Source organism: Pelodiscus sinensis, chromosome 5 (genome assembly GCF_049634645.1).
Source record: "Pelodiscus sinensis isolate JC-2024 chromosome 5, ASM4963464v1, whole genome shotgun sequence".
NCBI lineage: Eukaryota > Metazoa > Chordata > Testudines > Trionychidae > Pelodiscus > Pelodiscus sinensis.
In genome coordinates, this window is record NC_134715.1 from 24,015,654 (window position 1) to 24,036,150 (window position 20,497).

The 20,497-nt window shown below is 41.8% G+C and overlaps 1 protein-coding gene across 4 annotated transcripts in view; it reads right to left on the reverse strand.

Moving 5' to 3' along the window:
- The window catches only part of PPP3CA (protein phosphatase 3 catalytic subunit alpha), a 333,809-nt gene that overhangs the window by 102,928 nt on the left and 210,384 nt on the right, over positions 1-20,497 (reverse strand). The gene's annotated exons all lie outside the window — the stretch shown is intronic.

The following is a 20,497-nucleotide window of genomic DNA, read 5'->3' on the forward strand; positions in this document are numbered from 1 at the left end:
TTTGTATTGTGCATGCAAGATCAAAAAACAGCACAACACCACAATTGATAAGTTAATTCCCACAAAAGTCTTTCACTTTCAGGTTATACATACATACAGAGTCACAATGGGAAAGAACATGATAGAAAATGCATGCTTTCAAATAATTGGGCACACTTTTGTGCCTAGCAAGCAATAAATTCACACAAACATTTGCATCCATTTCTGCCTAAAGGTCTTACTCTCCTATTGAAAAGTCATACCTCAAAATTATTTCATGCTGTGAATAAACTGAAATCACTTCTCCACACAGATTCAAATAGTACAGTAGTTGTAATAAACTTTCACCAAATTAACAACCCTGCAACAATGCAAACATCATTCATATCTCAGTATGATGCCACACATTTTTACTTTTTAGTTACAAGAAACCAATAAATTTCTCTCTCTCTCTCTCCCCCCGCCCCTCCAACAACTTTAGAATGGAGGCCATATAACGTAATGTAGAATGGAGGTAACATCTTATGAGTCTGCTCAACAATATACAGCAACAAGAGAGCTAGGGTTGCCAGATGTTCCTTTTTCAAGTAGGCACCCAGTCAAATAGGGACCCTCGTGGTTCTGGTCATCACTGCTGAACGAGGCCATTAGAAGTTCAGTCAGCGGTGCAGTGGGGCTAACGCAAGCTTTATGCTTGCCCTAGGCCCACGTAACTTACAGAAGCGGCCAGCATGTACAGCTCCTAGGTGCAGAGACAGCTAGGGAGGCTTTGTGTGTTGTCACTATCCTGTGTGCCAAATGCACCAAAAAAGTGGCCAATAGGAGCTGCAGGGGCTATGCTTGCAGGTGCAGGCAGCGCACAGAGCCACCTGTCCTCTCCGCCTAAGAGCTGGTTTTGGCAGCTTCCAGGAGTCACCTGGCCAGAGCCCCCCACCTCTAGCCCTTGCTTCAGGTCAGAATCCCTCCTGCACACACATTCCTTCCCAGAACCCACAACCCACATCGTCTCTTGTATTCTAACCTCTTGCTACAGTCCTGAGTCTCCACACACATCCCAACTCTCTCCCAGAGACCACACCCCAGCATTGTGCAGGACAAACCTCTCACCCCTGGCCCTACATCAGAACCTGCATCCTAACTCCATTACCTCAGCATGGGAGCTCCTTCCTGTAGCCCAATCCCTTCACATCCCTGGTCCCACACTAGAGCCTGCACCGCCAGCTAGAGCCCAGTGAAAGTGAATGAGGGTGGAAGAGAAAAATAAGAACAGTCATACTGGGTCAGACCAAAGGTCCATTTAGCCCTTAATCCTGTCTGCCAACAGTTGCCAATGCCAGATGCCTACAGAAACAGGTAATCATCAAGTGATCCCTTTCCTGTCATCCATTTCCAGCCTCTGACAACAGAGGCTAGGGTTACCATTCTTACCCATTTTGGCTAACAAGCACTGATAAATTCATGGAGGTTAGATCCATCGAGTTCTTTCTTGAACCCTGTTGAAGTGCTGGTCTTCACAACCTCCTCTGGCAAGGAGTTCCACAGGTTGACTGTGCACTGCGTGAAGAAGCAATGGAGGGAAGGGGGATGGAGTGAGGGGGCCAGGGTGTTGGAGAAGGTACAGGGCAAGTGCAATGCTTGGAGAAGAGGTGGGGCAAGGAGCAGGTGAATAGTGCTTGATTTTCTGTGCTTAGAAAGTTGGCAAATCTTTGCCCCAAGTAGAGCAAATCTATTATATATTTGAGAGAGAGCGTGCGGCTGTCCGTCTGTCTGTTCAAGAACTCTTCAAACAGTAAGAGCTAGGAGCACCAAATTTGGTATGCAGATTCCCCTTATAACTTAAGCAAGTTAAGGATCTGGTTGTGCCAGGACAATGGGATTTGCCTGAAATGAGACTTTTTCCTCTTAAAATGCAAGGAGAGGAATCTGCTAACAGGCACAGTTACACTGCAGAATGACCTCGAGGGGCAGGCGCAGCAGTAAGAGAGTGGCCAGCCAGGGGTGGGGCACTGGATGTTGCTGGCCACTGTATGTGGATAAAGTGCCACTGGTTGGGCCATCTGACCCTGGCCAGCCCCAGGGAGCCAGCAGCCAGGCTGCATGGCCCACATCATCCCAGCGAGCCCCAGTGATCAGCCGACCTCCTGCACCACCCATCCCCCTGCCCTAAGCACTCACAGTCTGCTACCCTGAGCCTCTCCTCATCCTCCAACCTTGGTGCCTGCACCTCTTCACACCCTCAGCCACCTGCTCTGAGCTCCCCAATCCCCAAATCCCTGCCCTGAGTCCTGCACCCACCATACTCCCAACCCTGAGCCCCACCTTAATGACCCAAGCAATGCAAGGTAAATGTGCTAGTCATAAAATATAGCAAAGGTACTGATTAAGCAGACCTTACTCATAAGTGGTACCTCTAACATCACATAAGTACGCGTAAGAGTTACACTTGCACAATCAGTTTCTAGGCCCCTATTTTTCCTTTGCTATGCATTGCTGTACACTATCAAGTAAAGACTGCATAACTACAGTACTTTTAAAATACAAATCAATGAGTTTCTCCCATCAAATAGTGTAACTATATAGAGACAAAAGAAAAAAGCAGTCATGTAACACTTTAAAGACTAACAAGATAGTTAATTAGGTGATGAACTATTGTGGGGCAGACCCACTTCTTCAGATCATATTCTGAAAGTGAATTGGCATGACCATTATATAACAGAGGGATACAATGAAACAAGAAAACAAATTATAAACTAACAAATGAGCTACACAGAACAGAAGGTGTGGGTGAGGGGACAAGGAAAAGACAAGGAAGGAGGAAATTGCTTATTGTAAGAGTCAATTAAGTGGCTAATCTGAAGTTACTACAAATATCAAAAGGTGGGGAGGCTGTCTTTGTAATGTGTAAGGTAATTATAATCTATATTAAGGCCCATTAACAATGTGTTGAATTTTAGCATAAATAAAAGTTCTAAAGTCTCCTTCTGTAATATGATTTTAAAGCCTCTTTGTAGTAAGAAGCATGTTGACCCACAAAAGTTCTTGTTAGTCTTTAAAGTGCTACATGACTGCTTTTTTTGTTTTACCAAGATCAGACTAACACAGCTATCTCTCTGTTACTTTACACAAAGACTAGTGCTCTTTCACCAGTTTTATATTACACTGTGTAATCTTTTCCTTCCAGGTGACATTTTATTTTCATATGTTTTGGGATGAGAATCTAAGTATTACTTAAGAAACCAGCAAAGGGTAATCATGATCACTCTATTAAAATGCAAAAAATAAATAAAAGCTTAAATTTAAACCCTCACACAACGTAATGAAAAAGCTGTCATTGTAAAGTCACTTTTTGAAGCTGAAGCTGTTATCTGCAATTAAGGAAAATTCTGAATATATTTTATTTATGTAATTACTTGAAAGAATCATTTTACTTGAAAGTAGGAATAAGAGATCCTCCGGAAAAGGCTTTATTTTCCGGAGAATCACGTCTAGACTGGCGCTTTTCTCCGGCTTATCTCCAAGCCGGAAAAAAGCGGCAGCCATGTTAATGCGAATACCGCGGGGGATATTTAAATCCCCGCGGATTTGCCTATTCCAAAGTGCAACATTAGCATCCCTTTTCCGGAAGGGATGCCAGTGTAGACAAAGCCCAATAGTCCAGCACTCCTGATACTCCGGCATCAAAATGGCAAGCGCTCCCGGCCAGCTGATTGAAAAGCCAGCCGCTCAGCGCATCTGCTGGCAGGGGCAGATGACGATTTTGCAGCTCAGGGCAGCACAATTTAATGGGGCCCTCCCGTGACATGGCGCATGCACGGGGCTTCTTGAAGCGCGGGGCGCAGGGCGGCCACTCCGCACACCCTGCACTATATCTGCTCCTCCCTGCTGGCTGTACCTGGACCCGAGCATAAGGTTGGGTGGGGGAGTGGGATCGGGTTACAGCATGGAGAAGAGTGTTTTGCTCCAGTGAAGGGGAAAGAAAAGGGGAGGAGGAGAGGATTGGGTCCCAGCCAGGTGTTTGAAAAGCCGTGCAGCTGTACGTGGACCTCCTGATACTCCGGCATATCCGATAATCCGGCACCACCTAGGTCCCAAAGGTGCTAGGTTATCGGAAGTCTACTGTAAAAAGAAATTTTCCAAGAGCCTCTATCAAGTAGTATACTCTGCATATGATTATAGCTAGGAGTCTCTCTCCCTCTCCCTCCTTTTAGTGACGCTCTCCCACATCAAAGTTATATGATCACAACTGAAGTGCATATCATTAAAATAGCACAGATTAGTTTCTGAGAGCTACACTGAACATATTTGGATTCTGTATGGTAAGGGAGGGATAGTTTTCCTCCCCAGTGCCGGAAATGTTATTTTTCAGGCACCTAGAGAAAACATAGAATCATTTCACTTATTATTTCAAACTATTTATATCACAGCATCACCGAGATCTACAAACAAACCAAATGAGGACCAAATGAGGTCAAAGCCTCATTGTTCTAAGCTAAATATACAACTGAAACGTAAGTTGATTATGAAGATTAAACATCCGGACAATGTTCTTGTGTTAGGATTCTCTATTTGTAGGTGAGTGTTTGCTGTGTTACCTCTCAGCTAGCTTTCTATCCTTAAACAGCCCATTATGCCACTGCATAATATGCCAAATAGCAAGAAATGTTGTTTAGCTTACCGATTCTGGGGAGCAAAGAATGATCACTTTCTAATACTGTATGTACATGTTTGTGAAATTGTAACAGATTCTGGAAGTGAGCTGAAAGTACAAGTTTTTGCCAGTCCTGTGCCTCAGCAACTTTTACTGATCATTTTGGGCCCCTGCTGAGATCTTCAAATAATCCACTGACTTCCAGTTTTCGATTACATTTGCTGTTTTCAGTGGTAGTTTTGTACAAAGAATGCAGAAAGAGAACATTTGAAGTACAGTTTACTATTATTGTCTATAAAAATATTCTCTTCACTGCAAAAAATAAAATCCCCAAACACAAATCTTCATTAGAAGCAATCAACTGTATATTTTTAACTTTCTTTTTGTGTACGTGTATATCAGCTTTTTGACTCAGCCAGCCCCTCCTTTTATCTGCCTGCTGGTTCTGTCTCTTTTTCTGTATGGTTTTCTGAGAAGCAATTCCATTCTAGGCACATCCCATTTTCCTGGCACAACCAAACCCTGATCCTGCTATAAGTTATGAAACAGTACATCAAATTTGATGGTCCTAGTTCTTACCATTTAGGAGGAGTTCTTGAACAAAGGGAGATGGACTGTCTAAAATATATAGAAGGCAACTGATTAAGAGAGACTAAGCTGCTGATACCAGTCATGGGATCTTAGGAGGATCAACACATCTGTAGAACTTTCTGAGCAGGACTGCCTCACATCTAGCAAGTGCTGGGAAATATTAAGTTAACAGTCATATTTCAAATAGGCCCTTGTGAGTGACCTTGAATGTCAAATGGAAAATGGCTCACTATTCCGTAAACACTGATTTTATCTGATACAAACACATTTCATTGAACACATGGCTGTCATAATATTTATCCAGAAAAAGTATTATGTCGAGTATTAAATGACAACTGGTGATTCTCACCATTAATAATAGTATGTGATATATGGAGTGTTAGTGTGTCAAGAGTTCTCTATATATGCTAGAAATATCTGAGTAAAATATATTCATACAAACAATCTGAGTAAGGTAGAAAACAATTTTCTCCTAGACAAAATGTATGTGAATGTGCCAGTCTGCCTGGTTTAAGCTTTGTAATCCAAAAAACACAAAACAATAAAAAGCATATTTCCGTCTAAGCTAAACCAAGTGAACAAACCACAGAATTCCAAGGAACAAGAAAGAACAAGTAAGGAGGAGATGAACTGTGTCTGGCATTACTTAGCAAAACCATCTATTTCAAAGGTTTTTGGAACTATAAAAAGAGAGGAGGAAAGATACTACAAGGGATCCATCACCTAGCGACAAAGGGACCAGAGCTCTTTGAATCTGTGAAGATGGATTCCCCACATTTGTGTGGTTGAGGACACTGAGAACTGAGACATTCTTTGAGGCCATTTCTATAATCAGTTAAACTTCAGATTCTAGAAACTATGCTGTATTTGTAGCAATATTCTGCTTCTACTATCCTAGTTAACTATCCTTTACATTTTTATTAATAAACTTAAGTTTTGATTTCAGCATAAATGTATCTCAGTGTTGTATATTAAAGTATGAGTTCTTAGCTCAACTAGCAGGTTGTTCTGTTCAACCTCTCTTTGGAGGCAGTGGACTTAGTAATTGCTGTTAGCAGTTATAAGGGATAGATACTGCAGAGAAATGCTTTTCCAGGAGGTTCAGGAAAGTTACCTGAGTCCACTGAATGTAACCCGGAAGGCAAGGTTAAAGCTGGCAGAGTCTCAAAGAGTTTACTTGTGAGGCAGCCAGCCAGCCTTGTCTGACAGGGAGCAGACACACCACTTAAGCTTCAGCAAAGCTCTCTTTGGGATGGGAGGGTAAGTTAGTGGTTTACAAGTTCTGGGAGCCTTGAGAAAGTGTGTCAGTACCTTTGTCTACAACTGAATTTGTGATGTATCCAAGAACTATGTAGCATTATGGATTCATATACAACAAATATTTCATTGTGTGACTGATGTATTTCAATTTCGTTTGCAATATACAAGCAGTTAAGGAATGGAAACTTCTCAAGTAAAAGCGGTGAGGAGTCCAGACTAACACGGCTACCCCTCTGATCCTTTTCTCAAGTAAACACTGCATTAGCAGAAATCAGGGATGCTTGCCGGTTTGTGGGCATGATTTTGTTCTTGACAGTCAGGATTTGGAATAGAAGCAATAGCAGTGAACTGATTTACATTATGCAGACTATTTGTACAAATAGAAAGGTTATCAAGAAGACGTTTCTAACAAGTAAAGTTGTTTTCATTATATATCAACTAAACAACTTTCCATTTTCATGATTTTCTGTTGCTATTGGGTATGAACAAACATTACCTGCACAGTAAGGATGTTAAATTGTGGTTACCTAGCTCATCACATGGTTGATAAAATTTGTATTGACTATACGATTAGTTGATAGAACCGCTCTGTAGAGCCACAGGGGAAGTGGCTCCAGGAGCCGTCTCAAGCCGGGATTGAACAGTCCTGGCTCGTGGCAGTTCGGGGAGCCACCCGTGCTGCAGCTCTGCATTTTAAATGTAGTAAGATCCGCCGGGACTCACGCTATGCCAGCACTCCCGGCTCGTACTAAGCCAGCAGCCCCTGTTCACGGTGAACAGCTCTGTGGACAAGGCTGGCCGCCGTGAACAGAGGCTGCTCCTGCAGCAACCTTTGTTTGTGGCAGCCAGGCTCCTGCTGCATTTTAAAGGCTGAAGCGCCGCAGTGGGAACCCAGGACGAGTGGGAACTGCTTTAGTCGTCGCTCATGCCATTTTCCCGCTGTGCCTCTGCCTCCCTTGCCCCTACAGAGATGGTGCTGGGGAGAACCATCTTTTAAGTTGGCTCCCTCCAGCACTGGCTTCTGCTTCCCCTTCCCCCCTTGCTGCCTCTCTCTGATACAGGCAGCAGGGGCTGGAGAAAGCAAGTATTCGAGTCGCTACTCAACTATCCAATAAGTTTATGTTTATCAGATAGTCAACTAGTCACTTTAATCCCTACCTGCACAGTGTAGCAGAGTGTACAGGCAGTCCCCGACTTACGCGGATCTGACTTATGTCGGATCCGCACTTACGAACGGGGCTCTCTCGCCCCGGAGCTCACAGGCAGCGGTCAGCCACCTCGACCTCCGGGGCGAGAAAAGCTGCTCCCGGTGCCCCTGGTCTGCTGGGGACCGTCTCCAGCAGACCAGGGGCATCGGGAGCAAAGTGGTCCGGCGCCAGAGCAAAGCCTCAGAGGCGAGGCACCCCCCGCTCGCTGCCGCTTTGCTCCCTGTGTCCCTGGTCTGCTGGGGGGGGGGGGGCGCAGCTAGTGTGCCCCCCCCCAGCAGACCAGGCTTTTGTTGTGGACCCTGGGGCAGAGCAGCTGGGGCGCTGCCGGTTGGTCCCGCAGCGCCACTCTGGGCACTACTGGACCAACCCGGCAGCACCTCAGCTGCTCTGCCCCAGGCGTCCTGATTCAGCCGCTGCTGGTCAGTTTCAGCAGCGGCTGAATCAGGACTCCTGGGGCAGAGCAGCTGGGGTGCTGCTGGGTTGGTCCAGTAGCGCCGAGGAGCGGTGCTACTGGAGCAACCCAGCAGCACCCCAGCTACTCTGCCCCAGACGTCCCCAAGTCAGCCGTTGCTGAAACTGACCAGCGCTGACTACAGGAAGCCCGAGGCACAGTTGCTCTGCCCCGGGCTTCCTGGAATCAGCTGCTGATCAGTTTCAGCAGCAGCTGAATCTGGACGCCAGTTCCGACTTACATACAGATTCAACTTAAGAACAAACCTACAGTCCCTATCTTGTACGTAACCTGGGGACTGCCTGTATTCAGAATTTATTAGATGCATCATTACTGATACACAAGGCTCTCCGAACTGTGGCGAGCCTAGCTCGCCAGCTGTGCTGTCCGGCAATCTGCGCATGCACAGATCGCCCGAGCCCAGCTCTTCCGGGTTGCAATCTACTCACCACGGGTGAGTAGATTGTATTATTTGTCGAGCCCTACTGATACATCTCCCTCTCTGTCTCTATAGAAAGAAATACATTGTCTCTTCAGACAATGAATCCTTTTCCCTGTATCGCACTGTCTCTCTTCAAAAGCAGGTCACATTCATTAATATTATTGTAAACAAATAGAAATTGCAGGAATTCCTATGCATTTGCATCCAATTATGCTATTGTTAGATCATCAACCCCTGTGCATGTGCTGCTTAATCCCAGTGTAATCCTGAAATTCTAGGGCATGAGTAATGCTCCAATTGACATTAACGGGAGTTTCAGATATGGACTGACTACAATAATCAGTCAGTTGGAAACATGTACATTTTCCCCGGCTTGAGAATGAGTCCAGGATTCCATCATCAGGATTTAGAAACACACAGGCTCATGGAATGATCATCTTCCACAGAAACATCATATGCAAATTTACAGAATTTACTACTATAATAGTTTTAAAAAGGAATAATAATGAACATAAGCTTCTTTTAAAAAGAAACAAAATGCTGTTGGGAGAATATCCATTGTCTGAAAATTTGTTTCCTTCACCGAAAATGAAGGTTGATTGAATTAGGAAAATAAATTCATGCTTTAGACTGTATTACAGATAAGTTTCAATAAAAGGCAGCTTCAGCACCAAGATGTGCAATAGCTTTTAAAATCTGTGGAAATACATTACTAATTTAATTTCACTTCAGAAAGTATATTGTTAAAGGGAAAAAAAATCGGAATAATTTTTAAACGCTGCACCAGTTTTCTTAAAAAAACACTCAAATCTATGCCAGAGTTCTTTATTTTTTGTTCTTTGGCGGCCACTGAAAGTGACCATGCCACACAAGTAGCATATTGCACGAATATTACAATCTTCAAGTTTTATTTACCCCCAGTTCTGAATGCATGCACTTTCAAGTTTCAACTTTTCAGAAGCTGCCACGCCATATTCCATGCAGTTTCCTAGCAAGATCACAAGCAAATATTGCGTAACGAGGTTTTTTTTTTTTGTTAACGAAACAAATAAATGATGTCCATATGCAGCTGGTCACTAAAACAGAATAGTACTTTTAAACTCTCAATGTCTATATTTTCTTTTGAAGGTTTCACAAAACATGGACTCCGTGGTTAAATTTAAATATGATTATCATTTATATACATGCACATATATGTAAATATAAATTCTATCTTTGAGATTTAAATTTAAAACACTTTCAAAACTCCTTAGTTTAGCCAAGAAAAGTATATCGAATCTACAATAAATCAGACTGCTCATCAATCAACACCCTATTTTAGGGAAATATTAATCTCTTAGGCTTAAGATGAAACTGAGTAAGTTTGATATGCTAAATATATTGCACAACACAATTCTCTGTGTTTCTGACAGATTATCATTATAATAAGCTTTCCCTTGCCCTCTTTCTTGTCACTGAGTGCAAAGCTGGTGAGGCAATATCATACACTATCCTGGTGAGGCAATATCAATGAAGAGCTGCAATTACCTTTTTTCAAAAAAAAAGGCATACTTCACTGATAATAGAGAAGGGCAAGTTAGGGCAAACAGGTACAGTGATGGAAAGAAAAGCTACCTAACTCCCAATGGACTATAGGTAGAACCTCTTGGCACCCACTGGACCTGACCAGTGCTGAATCATGGGAGGTCAATATTGTCCAGCAGTATTACCAACATTTCCACTGCTTACTGGGCTCTTAGAAGACATTTAGGGGTAAATTAGAGTTAAGTAACAGAACAGAACATTGAGAGCCAAGACTGGTGGCTGTAAACAAACTTTATGGAACCACGTGAAACAAGACCTCACCCATGGTAAGTGGATATCCAGCTAACTAAAATTATGCCATACCATGAAAGTTGCTGGACCAGAGAGTGCCAGACTAGAGAAGTTCAACTTGTATTTACATTTCAGTGGTCACTGATTTTCTCTTTCAGGAATAGCTGTGTTACAACAGTGAAATGCACCAGAACCTCATGTGAACAGTACCAATTGTTAAAAAGGGTGTGCATACACACATTTGTACACCCTTTGGTAAAGTCAAGTTACAATTGCAGGCACTTGCTCCCACCAGTAGTTTGAGTACGTTACCTATTAGGAACATTAAAGTACAAAACAAGCAAACAACATACCCATGTCCCTCGTAAACACCAGGACACTAGAAAATGATTTGTTTCGGAGGCAAGACTCTCAAAATTGGTGTGCCTGTAGAGATGCCACCAATCACCTCTCCTTTCTGCTGAAGTGTGAAATGTAGGTTGCAGAACATTGCATGAAATATTTTATAACTAACATATTGTTAGTTCTAAGCCTGATGTGTGGTCACCACAGTAACTTCTGCTCTGGGAAGTGGTAAAACGTTACTCTTGATCAGCCAGAATCCTTGTAATGGCAGTCAGTGTTCTAATGACATTTTGAGGTAAAACCTCAAAGATATAGTTATCATAAAGCAGAGAAAATAGGGTGAAAATAACAGGAAGCAGAAAGGACGCAGGGAAAAAAAAGTTGTACATACATCAAATCATCCCTTGGTTAACAGGGAGGCAGAACAGGCTGAAGTCTTGCATCTGCAAACACTTCACATATTTAGGCCAAAGAGATACTCTTCTTAAATGTTAATTTTTAAAAATAAGATTTCAAGTGATCCTATCAAATTACTTTATTGCTTATCTTAGCAGATTTTTAACTGCATGCGTTACTCAAAAGTGTGCAAGTAGAAACTGGCAGGGCAAGCACTCTGCTTCGTATAGTGAAAAGCATTAGAAAAAATAGGGCCTTGAGAAGCAATCAATTCATAGGGAAAGGACAGCCCTGAATAGTTGTGAGAGATAAGTGGAGGAAAAGACCCACATTTTCCATTCCCCAAACAGAGTCTTTTAGCACAACGAAACTCAATATATTGGTAACAGTGTGGTGGTAAGTGAACTCTTTTCGGTCTCAGATTAAGCAGCGGCAGAAAGGGGACTTTTGAGAGCTGTTGCAAAATCTGTGGGTGAGAAGATCTTTCTTAGGTATCTGAAGAGGAGGAGGAAGAGAGTAGGATTACAGTTGCCAAGTGTCTAGTTTTAGACTGAACTCTCAGTCGAAAAGGGACTCTAGTGACTTCAGTCAGCAGCACAGTGGAGCTAAGGTGAGCAGTCACTCCCCCTACCCCGCCTTCTTCCACAAGATGGAAAAGTTAAATAAATAATTACGTAGTAAAGGTAACTGGATCTTGCACTTAATACTGAGCAGTACCTTACTGCACAAGTAAACCTATTTATTTTAATAGGATAACTTTTGGGGTAAAATACTACTCCTCCTCTTCCCCTGAGACTGAAGATTTCATATTCCTATCCCTAGAATGCAATGGTAGAAAAAAATTATCCTTTTCAGATGGATAAAACCAAGGCACAGGAAAGTTAAATGACTTGTCCAAGATCACATACTGAGCCAGTGTCAGTACAAGTAATAGCACTGAGATCTAGACTCATTTTCATTCATTAGAGCTGCTTCTCCTCAAGGAAGGCAAAAGGACCTTAAAAGGTGGAAAGAAGGGTTGTTCTATCAGCAGAAAACCAAGCTAAACTTGTCAAAGTTTGACATAAAATGTTTCATCTGAGTTTCACAGTTCCCATCCAAAATTCAACAATTTATTTATTTATTTTAGAGAAGAGGAAAAGCAGCCAACTCAAGTAAACTGGAAAGAAAACCAAAAAGTTTGCAAATAAATGCAAATGAAGCCTGCAAACCTCTGAATACTATACATCTTCATAAAAAAAAAATCTAAAAAATAATGTGTAATATTACATTTTAATCTGGGATAATCTTCTGTTTCATGGTTTAAGTTTTAATATAGTCCAGTTCACAAAATGCATGATTTCACAATTGCAATTACGGTACTCAAAGTGTTACATCTTTTCTAGTACGGTGAGGGGGAAAAAAAAAACCAGTCATTAATATATTGTTGGATAATATTTTTCAGAATCAGCTATTTGTAGTTAAAAAGTAATTTGTAGTCTGTCCTTCCCAATTTAATGAGATAATCTTTTTGTGGAGGATTTAATTGAACTCTTAATAAAACGAGGTTTCTTGTATAGTTAATGGGTTTCTGTCAGACATACAAAGTCCAACCACTGTAATTTTAAAACAAAAAAGTCATGAGTATTTCACACAGCTAGTAATAATCATAATAATGTTTTTCCAGTAAATTATCCACTTCTACAGATTCTTTTGTGTTGGTCAAAATGCAGTCTTCCTTCCTTAGAAGGGCATTTTGTAGATAGTGGCTTTGCTTGCTTTTTCTTTTTGTACAATTTTAGAGTGCTATTTCATTCATGTATTTATTTGATGTTACCTCCATGTCATTGTCAGGATCATGTACATGATGCATATTAGTATGTAGAAAAATCTCCACTTTTAGCTGCAAAAGTTGGCTGGCTGTAAAAGATTTTTTTTTAAGTATGGATAATATCTGCTGTCCTTGCTTCCTCATATTATACAGGCAGTCTCCGGGTTACATGGATCCGACTTACATCGGATCCCTACTTACAAACGGGGTGAGGCAACCCCGCACTAGCTGCTTCCCCCCAGCAGACCAGGGAGACGCGGAGCGGCTTTTCTCAGCAGACACTTCAGCTTGAGAATAAAGGACTGAGGGAAATGAGGTGTGGGAGAATAAAACTGAACTCTGGAGAAATGTTTGGCTAGAGTTTCCCCTACAATTTGTACCAGTTCCGACTTACATACAAATTCAACTTAAGAACAAACCTACATTCCCTATCTTGTACGTAACCCGGGGACGGCCTGTGTTGCATGTAGACTTGTTCTTTGGTTCCTTGTTCCTCCTCTCACCTTCTGTTTCTATAACAATCAGAATTTACTTTAAAACAGAAAACATCTTTTCTCATTCAGTAACCTGAATAAAGGAAGTAAGGAAAACAAAGTATTTATTTGGCACATAACTATGTAGGCATAGAACTATCCTTAGACTAACTACACACTGATTCATTCCAAGTCCTCTTACAGTATACTCTTCCTCTTCAATTTTCCCTTTAATATTTATTTCTGAGACTTCCTACCTTTCATAGGTTTGGCTCTGTTCTTAAGAAAATAACAGCATTTATATGGATATTTGTATGTGACTCCATTGGCAGAACAGCACAGAAATGGTCTTCTCAGAACCATATGAGAAATGTAGTACAGTATTTATCGGGCGGAGGGTGAGATTGATCTAACATTAACAACCCCAAAATTAGGAACCAAGAGCTCCTGAATTTTAATGCCTGCTCTTACACTATTTCACTTCATGATCTCATGTGACTCACTTAACCTTGGGGGGCTGGTCTAACCTCGAAATTTAATCAACCCAGTTATGTCCCTAATGGGAATGAAAAAATCCACACTAATGCAGTTAAGAGAAAACTAAGTCCCCATGTAGCCATCAAACTAACTACTTCTTCTGGAAAAGGGCCACTGAAGGAAGAACACTCCTGTCAGGATAAGCTGTGCCACTGTAGCATTTCAAGTGTAGACAAGCCCTTTGTATCATTCAGATGTCCATCTGTAAACTGGAAATAAGACTACTTGCCTCTCTCACAAGGCTGTTGTGGGAGTTGGTTAATATTTGTAAAGCAAAGCCTAATATCACACCATTTGTAGTCTTAAAAGAAGTCCCAAGTGACAGGAGGAAATCTTCATATGTATTTAGGCTTCTTAGTTTCAAAATGTCAGTCTTAAGATTCTCACCTAAATCGTTATTTAAACACCTTGATAAAAATAGACTAGTTATTCTATAATGACTGTATCCTAGAAGACGACATCTGTAGAAATCAAAGCTTCATTACCAGTGAGAGTGAATTAGCCTTGGGAGAAGGTGCTTTTGAAATAAAGCTCTATAGAATAATTAATTAAATTATATAAAGGTTCAAATCCCTACTCAGTGATGGCAGTGTAGGTATAAGACAACTACATTAATTTACTCTTGCTGACAAGGGATACTTATGTACTGTCAGGAGTAGGGGGAAGAGTTTAAATGCTGATTGTTTAAGACCAGGTGTTGCTGGTCATTAAGCAACTGCCTCCAGAAGTCAACAAGCCTTGTTTATGGCATTTTCACGTTTTTCCGGCATGTTTGTACCAAATAAGCTTAAAACTAGCAAAGAACAAGATCATACAATTGTTACATTTGCTCTTGACATTGCTTTTCTACAAGAACAATTTTTATTTTCTCAGCGAAGACCTACGTCAAAAATATATGGCTGGTCAAAATTGGTTTGGAATATTAGAATATTCCATTCCCCAATGCTGCTGATGAGAAATACTGTAGCAAGCCATGGTCAAACCCCAAGTCCAACTGACAAGTGAAATAACCTTGCCTGTGTGTAGGGGCTCCCCTGGCAGCAGGACGAGCCGGCACTGGTGCTCTCACCCCGTGGCAAATTTTCGAGCCTCAGCATCCCCCCTACACGACTGGAGCACGAGCACAAGCACAAGCTCCCTGCTGTTGGGGAGAACCAATGAAGAGCGAGTGCTAAAGCACCTGCGTGGCCAGCTCTGTGTGGCAGGGGACAGGAAGCAGCTCTGCCTGCTGCTTCCCCCCCTCTCCTCCTCCCTCCTAACTGGGGGAATGGCTACACAGAGAAGCATTTGTCTGCGGGCTCCAACAGGCTTGGTATCATGGCTAAAATGAGTGGCAGGGGGCAGTGCCTGCAAGAGCAAGGGGGCGCCACCCCGGGAGCTGTGCCAGGTAAGTACCCCAATCAATCCCTGCCGCCTTCTCTCCAGTCTCTGCACCCCCAGCCTGCTCCAATGCCCTACCTCCTGCCCACACTCTGCACCCCCATCCCCAGCCTACCTCCCACTCCCTGGCAGCCTATTCCCACACACAAACTAGGGTTGCCAGGTGTCTGGTTTTGAACCAGACAGTCCAGTATTTGAGCTTTCTGTTCGGGAAACAAATTGAGAAGATATAAATGAGAAAATAGAAGTGTCCAGTATTTTCTCAATAAGCTGTCATGTAGATTGTGATGTAATGTCAAGTGTGTCCGGTATTTTTGTTGAAACCATCTGGCAACCCTAACTGAAACTTGCATTTTTGGCCCCACTCCTAGGCAGGCCCCATAAAATCTACTAGCCTGGAACCCCAGAAGAGTTAATCCGGTCCTGGAGGGAAGCCCTGAGCTTTGGCCCCCGCCCCAGAGGTCTGGAACTTGGGGGAAACCCTGGCACCGTGAGTTGCATGAATGAACTGCTTCTCGATTGGGGGCCAGGTTAGTGAGGTTTTTTGTTTGTTTTTGTTTTGGGGTGGGGGTTCTCATTTGTATGTGGCCCCTGACTGATTTTGCTGTGGGTCAGTGGCCACAGACCCAAGAAAGGTTTCCTACCCCCTGATTTAAAGGCCGTGTACATTCAAAACTGATGTTTTAACAGGACAATGGGCCAAATTCAAAAGTGAGAAATGATGATGTATATTTTAAAAAAGAAGAAAAAAACCCTTTTGAAGCCATTGGGAATTTTGATGGCACTCACCTGGAAAGGGTTCATGAGAGTCAGAGGGGCTAAAGTAACCTGACAGGCCATGCCTTAGGGAGAGCTAGGTTTGATAGGCAAGTACCAATTGAGGGTGGAGACTAGCTACACAGAAATTGGCAGGACTAGTATGAGGTGGGGAAACTAAGGCAGAAGGAAGCTGCAGAGTGGATGCCAGCAGTCACTCTCTTGGCTTAAACAGGGAAAAGGAAGAAACTCAGGGAGAAAGTAGAAGTCCTAGGATCCTAGGCCTGGAGGAAGGACTTAGCCAGAGGGTTGTTGGAAAAAGAAGCCTGGTAGACGTACACTAAGAAGGAGCCCTAGGAAACAGCAGCAGGCTTTGGGATGGAAAAGACCTTGGTCAGTAGGGGCCTTGGGCTAGAATACAGAGTAATGGGCAACCAAGGTTCCCCCACCAGTTACTGGGGAAGAGAGATAGCCTCGAACTGGAGAACAACTGGGAACGATAAGCTGCTCCAGTGAAATGTTGATACTCTGGAAAGGGGAGACCTGGCTGTAGGGCCAAGCTGTGAAGAGGAAGCACAACTCCTCCCACAGCATGAGAGCGAAGGAAGGGAGCATGAAACTGGATGGAATTAGTCATCAGACACTGTTATAAGGGGGTGGCGCCATGAACTCCAGGACAGGAACATTACAAATGAAGGAAGCTGGGGCAAAACCATGGATCAAATTTAGCGATAATATTTGCGGCAAGGTAATCTACTCTTTAGCAAGTTGTAGAGACAGAGCATAAAACAGTTCAAACATTGTACAAAGGAAGGTACGAAACCAGACTTAGCAGGAAAGATGCAGTGCGGGAGAGTGAGAGATTGAGAGAGAGAAGATAATAAAAAGAAATGACCATTTATAATTCCTCTGAGTTTGGCCTTACATTACAGGCATCAGTCAGTGGTCAGAAATGTCATGTCCTTTAGTATTTCTGATGCAAAGTGATGAGATATGCTCTTTAATGACCACAGACTAAATGCTCCAGCAGAAATATATTAAGAAACAGTTTAAATATTTTACAACCAATCAGACTGGAGATTTAAGAGGCACAATTTACAATGTAAATGAAATCTTTTCCTCAATGAATACTCACTGCCTTACCCTCTAGAGTACCAGAATAAAGGCTTCCATAGTTTGGCCAAAACTCAGTTAAGCAGAGTACCCAAAGAGGGCAACCAGAAACCATAATATCCAAACCAGAAAAGAAGAGCACCAAATATAGTCTTGTATACTGCAGTAAAAGTCACAAAAGATACGATTTTATTAAAAGCCTCTGTATGCACCCAGGATACAGAATCTAAAAGCAATAACCACACAAAGAGGGGAAAAATACCTAATCAAGTCATCTCTCGTGGCTTAGTAGTATTTTAAAGATCTGAGATTTTCGGAGCAGCCCAGAGATCTTGTCACACATGTTCCAATACTTTGTAATGAATGTTACATGGCTAATTGCCCTGGATTGCTCTGAAAAACTGCAATCCCAAAATGTAATCCTTAGCACAGAATCTGGAAGTGAAGCAGAAAGTTCTTCCAAGTATGTAAACTACAGGTTGAACCTGTCTAATACCGCACCCTCAAGATCTGACTGGTGCTGAACCAAATTTGTTGAACCACAGGAGGTCAATATTGTCTAGCAGTATTACCAACACTTCTAATGCTTATTGGGCTCTTAGAAGACTTTTGGGGGTAAATTAGAGCTAAATAACAGCCCAGAACACTGTGTGCCAGGATTGGTGACTATAAACAAATTTCATGGGACTGTGGGAAACTTGATCACACCCATAATAAATAGACATCCAGCTAACTCAAATTATGCTGGACAATGAATGTTGTCAAATGAGAGAGCACTGGAGTAGAGAGATTCAATCTGTAGTTTATAAAGGATGCTTGTGCTATATTACAAGATAGTTAAATATAACTGACAATGACACTTGTAGCCATTTGCCATGATTTGCTAGTCAAACAGTGTTTTTGTGATAAGGGAGACTGAACTCATGAATCATCACCTGCTATTGCTATATCCGATTTAGACCACTGTTAAGTCTACTTTTCCTTAATATGGTCAATTAACTGAAATCCAACACTGAACACAGTCATGGAAAAAGCCAATACAAACCATATCCAATTAGCTTTCAAGGCATAATGCCTATATTAAAAAAAAAAAATCTCAAGACTAGTTGCAGATGCACTGAGTCAAGAAGCTTAGTACTTAGAAGGTTGTTCTTTACAAAATTAGCTTTGATTCTTAAGAGTCTTTAATTTCTCATGCTTGGTCTCAGTCCAGAAGCAGATTTGGAAATGAGAGAAGAATCCGTTCAGCCATTTTGGAGTTAAGTGATGATGAAGAGTACTTTACTATTTGATGAGTTTTCAGACTCATTTTCCACTCTCATACACAAAAGAGCTTGTTGTGAAGTTTATCCTGGACATGTATGTAATCCTGATCAGAAATACTCTTTGCTTTGTTTGCAGGCAATTGGTTTTAAATGTCCATAACTTCATTTTAAAATCATGTATTATATACACTCCTGTATTTCAGACACATAATTCATAATTACCTGAATTTCAGACACAATTCAATATGATACAAATTTTGCAAAGTTTTTTTTTTTTGGGGGGCGAGGAAATTGGAGAGAACGTAGAGACAGCAATGTATTTATTCCCTCTGAAGAAGCCAGGCCTTTTACAGAGGAGACCAAATTTGATACCATACATGAGTAAATCCCATTGACTTAAATGTGAGTTATTTGTATCCCATGGCAGGAGAAAGCTAACCAAGATGAGTACTGATCAACAATGTATTTGTTATACAACAATTATCCTTTTCAGTTTTTATACAGAAGTTTTTATTTTCAACAAAATTAGGATGGTATTAGAAACTCCAATATTAAGGATGCAGCAATTGTATGAGTGCATCCTAACAGGACACGAGTTGATGGGATGGTGCCCAGATCCTTAAAGGAAGATGGGATTGCCAATGCGAATAAGGCCTTATCTAGCTTTAAGCACCACATCTCTACATACTAGTACAACACAGTGTCTGAAGAATATTTTGAACAATTTGGGGTGCCTTATTATTATTAGGAGACCGCATTATTTTAAGTACTTAGGCCCAAACACTTAAATTACACAACTTTATTATAATACATTGCGATATACTATGTAGGGTTGCCAGATATCCGGTTTTGAATCGGACAGTCCAGTATTTGAGCTTTCTCTTCGGGAATTGAGAAAATATAAATGAGAAAATATAAATGTCCGGTATTTTCTAAATAAGATGTAATGTAGATTGTGATGTAATGTCAAGCGTGTCCAGTACTTTTGCTGAAACCATCTGGCAACCCTAACATTGCTATGAACAAATGCTGCACTCCCATAAATTCTATTTTAAGCCACACTATGTATATTCTTTTTGAATAATAGTGTATTACTACCCTACCAAATCATGCAGGAACAATAATACAAAAAGAAGGATAAAATGAAACACTACATTTTTCATGTTGTAAGCAATTTAGTATTTTGAAATACAGGCAGTCCCCGGGTTACGTACAAGATAGGGATTGTAGGTTTGTCCTTAAGTTGAATTTGTATGTAAGTCGGAACTGGTACATATTGTAGGGGAAACTCTAGCCAAACATTTCTCCAGAGCTCAGTTTTATTCTTCCACACCTCACTTCCCTCAGTCCTTTATTCTCAAGCTGAGGTGTCTGCTGAGAAAAGCCGCTCCGCGTCTCCCTGGTCTGCTGGGGGGAGGGGGAGGCCGCTAGCTTCGCGTCTCCCTGGTCTGCTGGGGGGAAGCAGCTAGTGCGGGGTTGCCTCACCCCGTTTGTAAGTAGGGATCCGATGTAAGTCGGATCCATGTAACCCGGGGACTGCCTGTATTAAAAACACTTCTTTATTAATACAGCTTTTGAAAACAAAAAAAGCTTTGTACATTATGTTACACATTCCTCTCCAGTCAGTCACTCACCTGAATGACACCTCCCAGAAAAGAAAGTGGCTACCACAGCCAATAAAAACCATATCCAATTAACTTTCAAGGCATAATACCTATATTTTTAAAAAATTATCGGACTATCACGCTGATTGAATCTGAACCTGAGCAATGATTATTTCTTATTTGATAGAGAGAAAAACTTTGAGAAGCTGCCTTGGTTAGATACACATACTGAGAATTGGTAAGTCAGTCCATATTTTAGAAGTGCTTCTGCATTTCTTTGCTGATGCTAAGCTCTCATAGTAGTGCCCATAAGGAACAATTTCGATCATCTCTGATTGAAACCATACAGTGAGGTCCATTGTCAAGACAGACAGGACACTTAGCAGAAATGGGACTGATGGCATCACGTTTGCTGCCCAATGAA